Raw genomic sequence first — 11,650 nt, forward strand, 5'->3', positions numbered from 1 at the left:
GATGCACCTGGAGCAAAATTTCATGTATTTTATCAACTGATATCTATCAAATTATCCTTTTAAAAGGTAAAATCTGTTTCCACAAAGTCAAATACTGCCCAAGGCATATCTGTGCTATATGTAGCTTATCGGCACATGTTAAATTCCTCTAGTGCTGCCCACTCAAGCATGCTTATTCTTGGTATTAGCCCATAACACAACTCTAAATTAAGTTCCTCACTCTCTGCCTCTCCCTGCTCATGGCCTAATAAACTCCTTCCTTTGGCATGTCAGTGAATCGTGATACCCATGCTCCCTAGTAGCCTCCTCTCAAATAACCTCACCACCTTGCACAAGCCAGACTTTCCCCAACTCTGGCATGCTTACCCAGCATGCACAAACTGTCCTTTGTTGGTTCCTTGTTTCAAACCAGGCTTAAAACAGCATGTTTCTTCTAAGCCTGATGCAGAACGTTATTTGTCTGGAAAATAGTTTTATGAGGAAACTGCATCTCACATAAGGAGGACTACAGCAATTTTAGTTTGCAGTTTTGGATTCTTCAGGCAGAATCTAACTTTCATTACAAATGAAGGCTGGGTACAATGGCTCCTTAGGAAATGTCTGGGCGGCAGGACCCAATTACACCGTTGACTGCTTTGCTGTTCTCTCTGACCTGCTCTTTTCTGGCTTCCCAACCCTGCTTGGTCTCCAACACCACTCATTGCCTCACCCTCATCTTCCCAACTCAGCCTGCTTTCGGACTGATCTTGAGGCTTCCTGACCCTGCTTGTCCCTGAACTCTACTCATTTCTCCTGCCTCTGTCAGCACCTCAATCCCTGAGCAGCCCCATGACCTGGCATGACAGGAGGGTGCACGAGTTTGCGGGGGAGAGGGGTGGCAGGGAAGGAGCACACAGTTCTGAGAGCAGGGTAGGGAGTGTGGTCAGCCATCATATCCATGCCAGGAACTCCCAAATACCAGAGCTGGTGCTCTTAAAGCAGCAGCTGGAGACAATTTTGGAGTTCCTAGCATGGATATGCTGCTGGGGTATGGACTCTGCAGAAATGGGGGGTGATTCTGGCACCCCTTCTAACTTGGCATCCAGGGCACGTACCCCTCCCCACCTACTTCTAGTTATGCTACTGCTGAGTTGCACCATAGCAATTAGAGCTATGTGGAATTACTACAGCCTTCCTCTGCAGAATCACAGCACCCATAAGGTGATCTTGGCCTGCCACCTCTCTCTTGCCCTCAGGGAAACATGATTTGCTCATCTCAAAGTTTCTATTCTCTGCTGTATACTTGTTATGTAAGCATGGGCAATTCACATCCTTCTAAACTTCCGTTTCCCATTTCTAAAATTAGAACAGCGGTACTCTCCTGACTCAAAGGAGTGATCTGTGGATAATTTTTTCAAGTTTTGAGTATGAGACACGCAAAAACTAAGGAAAAAGTCAAAAAATACAGAGGGATATGAAATGTAAAAATTTGTGCCTGATCCCATGAAAGTCCAAGGTAACAACCCGTCATTAACCTTCTTATTATATATCAAGACTGCTCTAGAACACATGAGAAACTCTTTTATTTGGTGTCTCTTGTAGAGCTTTATCACTTATAGTTGGGAGGGATGTATTTTTGCTATAAAGAAAAAAATATCTTCTTAGTTGCTAATATAAATTTCAGAGCTCACCTGACTTCATGTACATCAAGGTCCCTTATACTAGGAATTCCCTTTCTGAGAACTGCTGCCTCAACAAGTTTGTATAATGAAAAATTGATTCTGACAAAAACCTCCATCCAGTAGATACAGATCATCCTACAACATGTGAATAAAAGTACCCCAAGCAGAAATTTATAGTTTGTAAAAAAGGTCACATACACACAAAAGAGACCATCGTGCAGGTAAGGCAATCAGTCTGTCACAAAGCTTCCTAAGGGCTTGCATTTTTTATTTTTTTCTTTGCTAGAACTCTGCATTCTCAGATTGCACATTTACTATTAATGAGAGACTGCATCAGAATATAGTCTACATTTTATTACATTGGGTGCAAATACAAATGCGGTTGATAACTATGAATGAGTTAAGAGATGTGGAAGAATTACTTCCTGTACTTAATTAACAACTACATACTATTTCAGGAAAGATATGCTGGTTGAATTGATTAAAAGTTTTTGAAATAGCTTTTATAAAAAAAAAAGTGAGGGTGCTTCCTCTCTAGAATTTTTTTTTGTCTAGTGAAATTTATATTTTTGTTGGAGAAGTAAACTATCATTTGCCTTTCCATTAGTTTCAAGATCATGATAAAGTGCAGGGACATACATTTTAGGCACAAGCTGAAAATTTTCATGACAGTTTTGTAAAGCTGCTGTAGCTCAGATCCTATTTTCTTTCCACGTTTCTGATATTCTGTTTGGCTTTAATTATCTGACACCTTCTCTTTATCTTTAGGTAAAAATAAACAACTAAATTGCCACAAACATTATATTGTTAATAAAACTAAATTAGTTACTTCCAGTAAAAAAAGAATCCTCACCTGTTGCTCCAGACTGAATTGACAGTCAAAAAGCCTGAGGCTTAATTGATTCAGTCTTTGCAGGTAAGTTTAAGCCAGGGCAAAATACAACCTGTGGGCCAAATACGGCCTGCCAGGCCATTCTATCCAGCCTGTGGGGCCCCTAAACAGTTTAGAAAATTAATAATTATCTGCCCCTGGCTGCCCATCAAAGATGACAAAGTGCCAGCAGCAGCAGGACCAAGCAGCCACAGCAGCAAGGTTTGCCTGGCCCTGCCCCCCACCCCAGCTGGAAGCCCCTGTCTAGCAAAGGCTTCTGTTCCCTGCTTCGCTCTGTCTGGGAGTACAACTCAGCTAAGAATGTAGGCCGGGGGGAGGGGGGGGAGGGACCACTGTGGATTGCCCCAGTCCTTGGGGGAAGCAGGGCAGCTAGGGGGAGGGAGAGTGGGGGAAAGAAGTGGCAGCAGGCAGGTGGGAGCACAGCGACAGCTGGGTGGGAGCGCCGGGCCAGTGGTGGCTAAAGGCAAGACAGCAGAAGCGTTAATCCTGGGCTGGCATGGGCTATATGGAGCCAGGCTGGGCTGCAACAACAGGGAGAGGGGGGAGCTGGCCTGGCTCCACAGAGCTACTGCCAGCCTGGGCCCCACACTCCCGCTGCCCCACTGGCCCTGACCCCGGAGCACTGGCCCCACACTCCTGCCCAACTGTCAATGTGTTCCTGCCCAGCTGCTGCCACAACCATTTCCCCACTTTCCCACCTATCTGCCAGCAGCTCCGGCACCATGTGGTTCTCAGCTGCATGGCCGGGACCACAGGATGCAGCAGGACCCAGCCCAGCCTAGCCCCACAATTCCCAGATGGCTCCATGAGGTGCTGGCCAGGCCAGGCTGGCTCCTGCTGTGTTCTGTGGTTGTAGCCATGCAGCCAGGAACCATGTGGTACCAGAGTGGTGAGCAGGGTGGGGGGTGGGGAAGTGGCAGCAGCAGCAAGAACGGGAAGGTAGGGAAGTAGCAAGAGAAGGGAAGCAGTGGCAGATGGGGTGGGGGAGGGGAAGTGGCAGTGACCAGGCAGGTGGGAATACGGGGCATGTGCCGGTGACCCAAGGCTAGGGTCTGCAGGGGCATGGAGCCCAGGTTGGCAGGAGTGCTGGTAAGGACTCTGCCTGCTGGGGGCCCCGAGTGCCCCAAGGCCTCATGGCCTGCTGCTGCCACTAGCGGCAGTGGCTGTGGGTACCCACACCGCCCCATGCACACCCCCCACACACCCTGGCCACCCACCCCTCCCCACATGCCACAACCCTCCCCCCCACATTCTCACTTCCCCCCACACCCCACTCCCCACATATCCACACATTCACCCACATGCTCACCCACCCATCCACACGCACCCACACCCCCAACCTGAAACACACCCCCACACACACATCCACTCCCTACCCCAGACCCCACAAGCACACATACCCATATACCCAGAGCCTCCCACAAACCTATACCCACCCACCCACCCATATACCTCACATTCCCCCAACAATATACAAGAGTAAGACTTCATTTTAAGCTATTATACAATTACCTCTATGTACACTATGCAAACACAAGTAAATCAGGATGAGAATATTTTTTAAAATCAAATTAATGAATGTTGTAGTAGATATTTGATTGTTAGAATATAATTTGGTCTTTTTCTGGTAACAAGATGGCAAACCCCCTTGTCAAAAGGAGTACTTCCAGGAACAAGGGGAAGTACTTCTGGTGGTAAAAATCAAGGGGTTAAGGGGTGGGAGTTCCAGTCCGAAGATAGCAACTGGGGGCAGGGTACCTGTCAAGCGGCAGGGCTACCCATGTATCCCTTGGCTCTTGCTAAAACTTGATAAGCAGCCCTCCAGCTGAACTAATTGCCCGCCCCTGGTCTAAGCTGTGTAGACTGAACTGATAAGTAAGTAAACAGGCAATTACTTTTGATTCCAGAAACGCAGCCACATGTCTGCAGTTGCCCAGGCCAGAAGGCCGGGGAGCGCATTCACTAGAGCTTACCCCCCTGCTCAGTTGGGGCAGATAGCTGAGCTGCCCACTCACCCTGCAAGGTGGGGAGGAAGGGGGTTGCGGGGGAGGTTCAAAGCATACTAGGATGCTAGAAGACTGAGTTAGCTTGAATCTGGAGAGGAATCAGGAGCAAAAGTTCAATAAACTGATTTAACCTAACTCAGTTAAGTCTGATACTACATCCATCCAGGTTTATATTAAACCTGTTTCAGCCATTTTGAAAGCAGCTTGTGTTCACTGAATTTATGCCGTGTTCCAGATTTGAAACGGTTTCCGATCACTTATACCAGCTTGTGTGTAATTTCTGTGTTTAGCCCCAGTGTTCAGCACTCTCTCAGATGCCAAAAGCTCACTCTAAGTTACAGCTATGACACACACCACCCTCATGCAAGTAGCTGCAGCTGGAAATCAACAGATTTCACATAAAGATCTCATTCTGAAGGGTTGAAAATTCCATGCATCCACTATCTGTAGCAAGCAGATCAATTTCTATAAAATGAAATAATTTTCCAAATGCGAACATATGATAGCATTATACATTTGTAAATCTGCCATCATACAACTCCAATGCCCGTGGCTTTAGTATTTATATAAGATATTAGTTAGAAATCTGTTGCAGCCACAAAACTGAGAACATGTCTGCTGCTGCCTGTGAAGTAGGAGGTTTTATGGGCCCCCTGTTTACCTGGAGAAATGGACAGGGTATATTAGAGAAAAGAAACAGTAATAAGAAAGAGATAGAGAGAGAGCTGATAGAGAAATGGAAATAGCACAGAGATACAAAAGTTATAGGGCAAAGGTAAGGAACACTATGTAGAAAGAAAAAAAGAATGTTATGCTGGGGAAAGAAAGAAGCACAAAATGCAATGACACTGACAACAACAAGGGAAATGATAAACCAGGTAAAAAACATAAAAGAGGGAAAAATGTCTGCTAAAACAATAGCAAGAGCAACGTGATACATTTTAAAATATATACAGCACAGGCAGTTGACAAGATGTTGTTATTATATAACAAGAACATGCAAATGACTGGCTTTTTTTAATTGCTGGAGGTGTGGCCTTTTGATTTCTATTAATTTATTGTGGTATGGTAGCACAAGTACTTCTGCCTTTGTTAATAAATTTAGTTATCAGAGCACCAGACTTAGAGCAAGTTATTCAAATCCATACATTTCAACCCCACCCTCCAACTCCTCATGGGCCTGACAGGACCCTTGTGATCCTACATATTCCCTTGTTCTGTTTCCTTGTTGCGATCCTTAAGGCTCTGCCTGTCTGCCACTATACTTCCAGCCTGAAATTTAACAGGACTTCCCTTGGGACCTGTCAATGCTACTCCTTAATCGGCCGGAGGAGTCACTGTTGAGTGACATACAGCTCTCTCCTGGGGCATGAATATAGTGCTTCTGCCATCCAGGGGAGCAAGAGAACGGGACCAGGAATCAATACAACCCATTTTAACTAGCAAGAACCACCTAGTAATACCTTGTTTGTATTTCTTGAACGAGTGACACAAGAAACACTTATTTCATTCCACACAATAATTCACCACAATCAGAAGGAGCACAGTAAGGGCAACACCATCTCCCAGCTGCTGATTACATCAAAGGTTTGCAGCACAAATTCAATTTTATGATGTTAATCTCAGCCTGCCACTCAGAAATTTTCTCTGAGGGATATGATTTTTCTCTGGATTTCATTTTAAGAATGATTTTCTTCTTCTACAATCAATAAAGATATGTTTTCATCAAAAGACTCTATCTTGGCAGAATTCAATTGGCCATTTCAAACCCTTTTGGTGACACAATATTAATTAAAATAGTTTATGCTGCACCTAAGCTGGAAAATGGGGCAGTGAAAACAGCAGCAACTCAGAACATATGTACTTTACACACTAGCATGGAATACAGTAGAATACTCTTCACCACATTTGGGTCTACATCCCCTGTCACTTATTTTATCATTTTAAGCTTACAAGGTGGGGGGGCAACTTCATGGGATTTCTTTTTTTTGCTAACTACAGAATAAAAGGGTGCACATACATCTGTAACAGTATAAACATTGAACACCTCTTCCCCAAACAACAAAGACTGCACACAAAAGGAAAATCAGGATGGATATGTAAATGTATGACTGAAAAAATACTAATGTCTCTGAGCTAGTAAAACAGGTCCTTGTTTTTAAACATACTCTGAATGAATATGCAGTTATGTAATTTTGTTTGAACAACATATAAATTGGTCAAGTGGTTACAGAACCAGAAAAGAGTATATTTTGTATTACTCAAATGCTTGCTACTTACATCACTTAAATATTTGAAGGGCTTAAACCCAACTTCATTTTCTGCTATTCTTGTAGGTGTTAGTGTTAGCTACTACAAGTTCAAAACATGGCTAATAATAGTTTGCAGTTCCTGAGATCTTACTCATAGGAGTCGTGTCATGGAAGTCCAAACACGTCCCATGGGAAAAAGTGAGTCGCATATTCAAGCACCTTACTAAATTGGGGCCTTGAAAAAACCTCACTCAGCATTTTCACCATGAAATCTTATCTAATGAATAGTGGCTATCACTTCCTGCAAAATGAGCCTCACATGTTCCACTGACTTGTGTACCAATGGCAGCTACGTAGCTTCTAAAGACTTCAATGCAGTCCCAACATAGATACAAGGGTGGCTAAGGTGGACCTGACCAGTGCTATGGAAGTGACAAGGGCTACTGCAGTGCTAAGTATTATCTTCATTTATTTATGGAATGACATATACCAAAGAAGTCATGTTTAACATATATTAACTTTGCTGGAATTTCATTTTTAATATGCACTGAAGAGTCTAAATGAATTAACCATAATCAAACCTGTAAAACATGTCCACAATAACCTTATAAAAGGAAGGGTAAAGGAAGTCAAGAAGCAAAGAACACAAGAAACTGAAAGTCTCAAGAATAGATTGACAGGCAGTAAGTAAACAGGCACTCTGCTTTATGGCAGCTGATGTCTCCCTTAGGTGACCTTGAACTTATTTAACATAAAAACCAGCTGATCAAATAGGTGATGTTTTGGGTTCTGCTACATAATACCCAGTAATGTTGAAATAATAAACAAAACTGGAATCAGTTACAAGGGGGAAACACTAAAATATTTACCACACCTATTCTCTGGCCTCTAATTAGCATGTAATCATCTCTTAGAAGAGTTTCCAACTGCATTGCACTGAAAACTGACAATCTTTCAACACTTAAAATTTCCCTTTATTTTTCATACAGTTTTGTATATATTATCTATCATCAGATAGGTGAGTTCCATATATTGTTGTTATATGGCATGCTTCTATTTAGTGTAAACACTCATGATTTATTATATACACTGGAATCTGCTTACAAGAAGCTCAGAGAGAAAAAAAACTATTCAAAATGAAATAGAATGAAAGACCCAAAGGGATTCTACACACTACAACATGATAGTTACAATTCTAATTACAGCAAACTTTTGCTTATAAAAAAGAGAAATCATCATGGGAAAAACCTACTTTTGTCATGTAATAGGATCCCGTCTACTAACAAACTTCTAGGGGGCAGAAGTAATATACAACAATGGGAATTTTGCAACTATTGATCCCAAAAATATCACAGTTATGTATCTGGCATTGCTGAAATGTTAAAACATCACAAAATATTCATAAATGCAGTTAGTATATCTTGCACTGGCTAAAATAGTAATCCCAATAGCACTGGTGAATCTGCTGGGATCACGGGACTGTGTGTTTTACTCTGATCAGACTAACTTTCCTAATGGAACAAGTCACAATAACGCAGAAAAGACCAATTTAAAGGGAAAATGGAAAACAACAATCCACCATTTCAAATTAAACAGCAGCAACTGTCTAGCTCTCAAAATAATAAGAGTCCTCTTGGATACATGGAATGTATTCACCTAATATCCAGGGATTTATTTTATTTTCAATATAAATGTCCTCATCTGGAGTTGTGATTTTCAAAAGGAGCACAGCTGATCTATCTAGTCTGCTTTAAAGGAAGTTGTGGATACATCCATGGCAAACATCAACGATACCTAACTATGGCCCTTAGATTTCTTTGGTAATGGCAATCTAGGCTTCTCACTTCAGACATTTGAATATTATTAAATTATAGAAATTATGCAGTCCATCCTAAATGCACATGGGGCCAGATCCAGAGGTTTTGTTCAGCTTTTTACCCAGTCACTGATTAGGCAATCCTGCTCTTTAACTGCAATGAGATTTCGCTCATAGAAAATCTGCTTTAGGAACCAGGAGTACGCAGGCCCTGCTGACCAGAGGCACTGAGGACACACCAACCTCTTAGCCCCACACAGCTTTGAAAACATCCCTTGGCCACCAGAAGCTCAGTCTGGCTTCGGCTCGTGTCTGGACAAGCGCTGGCAAGAGAGACCCCCTCCGCCCGGGGCTGCGCTGCTCTCCACGGCCGCGACACAAGTGTGCAGCCAGCGCCGGAGCCGGCGGCGGAGGGACCCTACCGGGCACCGCGCTGCACGTGCCCAAGCGCTCAGCGCACGGGCCCTGGACCGAGGACTGGCAGCTGGATGTGAGGGGGGACGCAGCCTCGGCCCGCGGGGATGGGGAGGGGCGGGGGCGGAAACCTCGCCTGCAAGGAAAGCCGTGGCTGCAGGGCTGGGGACGCTGCGCACGCCTTACCTCCAGCGGCTTCCCGGCCGGCGGCGGCGGCGGCGGCGGCGGCACCAGGGGGAGGAGGAAGTGGTGCCAAGCCGCGGCCCGGCTCGGGAGCAGCAGCACGCGGCCCGGCCCCGCCCCGCCTGCCCGGGCCGCCTGCGGCCGGCGGCGCGCGGGTGCCCGGCGGTGGGAGCTCGCCGGGCCCGCGCCCTGGGGCCCCCGCTGTGGGAGGAGACCTTATGCGCCCGGTTTCTGCTTGGTCGGGGTTTTACCCCGAGCAAGTTACAAACCCCTGAAAATAACATTTGAATGGAAACAAGGACATATACTTGCTGATAGGAGTGCAAGTGAACAGCCCCGTAATACAGTGTTTTAGGTGAAAACTTACACTAAGACACCGATTTTTTTTTTCTGCACAAACTCTCAAGGTCAAATCTCCTCCTCCTTTAGATGATGGTGATACCCATACTGAAAGCAAAATGAGATAATACAAGTCAACTTATTTTAAAACAGAATTTTCTCTCAGAAAAAGTAAACACTGTAGTACCAGCATGTCCAGACTGCGAACAGAAACTTCAATTCTAGCTCGGACAGGCAAAAATATACTTATCATGAAAGCGAAATAATTGTATATGGCCATGAAACATAATGGATAACGCCGATACAGCTTTTGCTTTTAGGATCTTCTTGTGAATTCTGCTGGTGATCCTAAATTAATGAGTTTGACAGCCTCTCCTTAATCATCGACGGATGGAAGTTTCCATAAGGAAAAAACTGTCACATACATTTTAGCACAATTTGACACAAAGGGAAGGTCACTGCTCAGAACTTAATTGCATCTCACTCTCAGAGAGAGTCAAGAGACACTGTGGACTTTATTTTGTCTTTCAGCACCATATTTGTTATCTGGGGAAAAGTCATTTCATAAAAATAACTAGTATGTGTATTACCACCTTAACCTTTTAATAGCATATGTACACACAGACAAAAATACACAAAGAGTAAAATCGTAGTCCTTTCTACAAAGGACAAAGATCTATATTGAAAATAAAATGTTTTTGTCCCAGTCACAAACTACAACACACGTTTTATTTATAAATAATATATTTTTGCCATATATTCTTGGAAATTACAGCAGCATGATGATTTTTTCATAATAATACTAAGCAAAACTAAAATTCCAATATCTATCATCATACTGTTGAGAAGTTTTATTTTTGATGTTTTCATCATGGAGATTTAGAACGATACAGAATTGTGGCTGAGAGCATCGTGACTGGCTCAGCACGGAGTGGTCTCCACATAGAGTTGCATCAGCTTAACTGGAGGTGTGATCTTGCATTACCAGCCATTTGAGCCTGGATTACATCTGCTTGACTTGTCCAAAACCAGCTTAGCTAAAATTGTTACATCAGTTTAGCTAAATTAATATAATGGCACAGTCAAGTTAAACTGGTACAATTTGTGTGTGATGTTAAGCACTCATTTAAGACGTAACAATTGTCATTGAATATAACATGCATTTCCAAGGAGTTAAAAGAAATACTGGCCCAAGCATTCAAAAACGATGGGTCAGGCCTCCAAAATTGTGCTATTAACTGAAAATTCACAGGATTTCTAAACTAACTTATTTGGAAATGTGGAGAAGGGCTGCCTTCTGGTTTTTATACCCTTAGGGTTTACGTTTTCAGGCTCATCCCTGAAACAATGAATACTTGAAACTCAATTTTTTTTCAGTTGAAAGGTGGCATGGTGCTGTATTCAGAGGCCTCCGAGGGCTAGGGCCTTAAATACCACAAAATATTTAATATAGACAAGACTACAAATAATGATCTCTCTCACTCTTCTCACAAGAGCATTTTCTGTCCAAATATGGGGTCTAACACCACCTGCCTACCACAACTGCAGAGCTCATTAAAGTGAATCTCAATCTAGGAATAGCTTCTCATTGTTCGCAGTTTTGCAGCAGGCAGGTAGATTTCTAGATCAAAGGAGTGTTTTATTAATCTTAAAAAAGGGGAAGTTCAAAAGTCTCACTGCCAGCATATCCATCTTCATGCTGGCATCTTTTGTTCTTAAATTTACTTTTGTTTTAAATACAAGGGAAATATTGGTTAAGTGACCTCAGTACATTTCCCAGGCCTGGAGGAGAATATAGATATTATTAAACCATCCAAACAATAGTTTACTTGGTAAAGGAAAGGTTTCTGGAATGCACTTAAAGTATCTGGAAGGTATAAAATATCTCTTTTTAGGAGTATGACAGACAAGGTTCTTGGAATAAATGTGATATTAGATATAAATGTGTGTAATGTTTATTAGATCAACCAAATATTTGGAAAAAAATGTTCTTTACAAGCTTTTGGGCACAAACACCCTTCTTTAGGCATAGGAAGAACCTGCTGGTGCTTGTGTATGCCCCTGGGTGGAATCAAAGTGCTTGGGTT

At 43.2% G+C, this 11,650-nt stretch overlaps 1 protein-coding gene across 1 annotated transcript in view; it reads right to left on the minus strand.

Moving 5' to 3' along the window:
* Positions 1–9,325, minus strand: part of WDR72 (WD repeat domain 72) — a 247,774-nt gene extending 238,449 nt beyond the window's left edge. The window contains exon 1 of the mRNA XM_090029342.1: positions 9,228–9,325. The gene's annotated coding sequence lies outside the window, so the exon portion shown is untranslated. The remainder of the gene's footprint in view (positions 1–9,227) is intronic.
* Between the last annotated feature and the right edge of the window lie 2,325 nt (positions 9,326–11,650).

The sequence above is a fragment of the Crocodylus siamensis genome, chromosome 15, assembly GCF_052110815.1.
Source record: "Crocodylus siamensis isolate JL-2025a chromosome 15, ASM5211081v1, whole genome shotgun sequence".
Classification (NCBI taxonomy): Eukaryota; Metazoa; Chordata; order Crocodylia; family Crocodylidae; genus Crocodylus; species Crocodylus siamensis.